Source organism: Arabidopsis lyrata (genome assembly GCF_000004255.2).
Source record: "Arabidopsis lyrata subsp. lyrata unplaced genomic scaffold ARALYscaffold_7, whole genome shotgun sequence".
Classification (NCBI taxonomy): Eukaryota; Viridiplantae; Streptophyta; class Magnoliopsida; order Brassicales; family Brassicaceae; genus Arabidopsis; species Arabidopsis lyrata.
The window spans coordinates 1,323,579-1,324,463 of NW_003302549.1; positions in this window are offsets into that span (position 1 = coordinate 1,323,579).

Consider the following 885-nt stretch of genomic DNA (forward strand, 5'->3'; position numbering starts at 1 on the left):
CAGAGAAAATTGATGACTTTGCTGGTAGACTCTCGGAGTTATCTACAAAATCAGCATCACTAGGACATGATATCGAAGAACCAAAACTTGTCAAGAAGTTTTTAAATGGAGTACCTCGGAAAAGATACATACACATAATAGCAGCACTTGAGCAAGTTCTTGATCTTAACGCAACAAGCTTTGAGGACATTGTTGGAAGACTAAAAGCATATGAGGAGAGAATATGTGATGATGAGGACAACCAAGAAGATCAGGGTAAACTGTTATATGCTAACTCTGACTCACAAACTGCACAAACAAGTTGGTCCACAAATAGAGGAAGAGGACAAGGAGGACGTTTTTATGGCAGAGGAAGAGGAAGAGGACGTTATGGTAACTCTCAAGGCAATGGAGGATACAGAGACACAAGTAAAATCACCTGCTATAGATGTGATAAACTAGGCCATTACGCTTCAGATTGTCCTGATAGGTTGTTAAAACTACAAGAAGCACAAGAAAATAAGCCCGAGGATACACAACAAGTAGATGCATTGATGATGCATGAAGTCGTGTTTCTTAATGAAAAAAAATGTAGTTCCTAGCAATTTTGAAACAAATTTGGATATAAAAAACATGTGGTACTTGGACAATGGGGCAAGCAACCATATGACAGGTCACTTACAGTACTTCTCTAGTCTTGATCAAACCATCACAGGAAAGGTACGTTTTGGTGATGACTCTCGGATTGACATAAAAGGAAAAGGCCTAATCACATTTATAGCTAAGAACAGAGAAAGAAGATCTTTACCTGATGTTTACTATATTCCTAACCTAAAGAGTAACATAGTGAGCCTTGGACAAGCTACTGAAGCTGGGTGTGATATTAGGATGAAAGAGAACTATTGA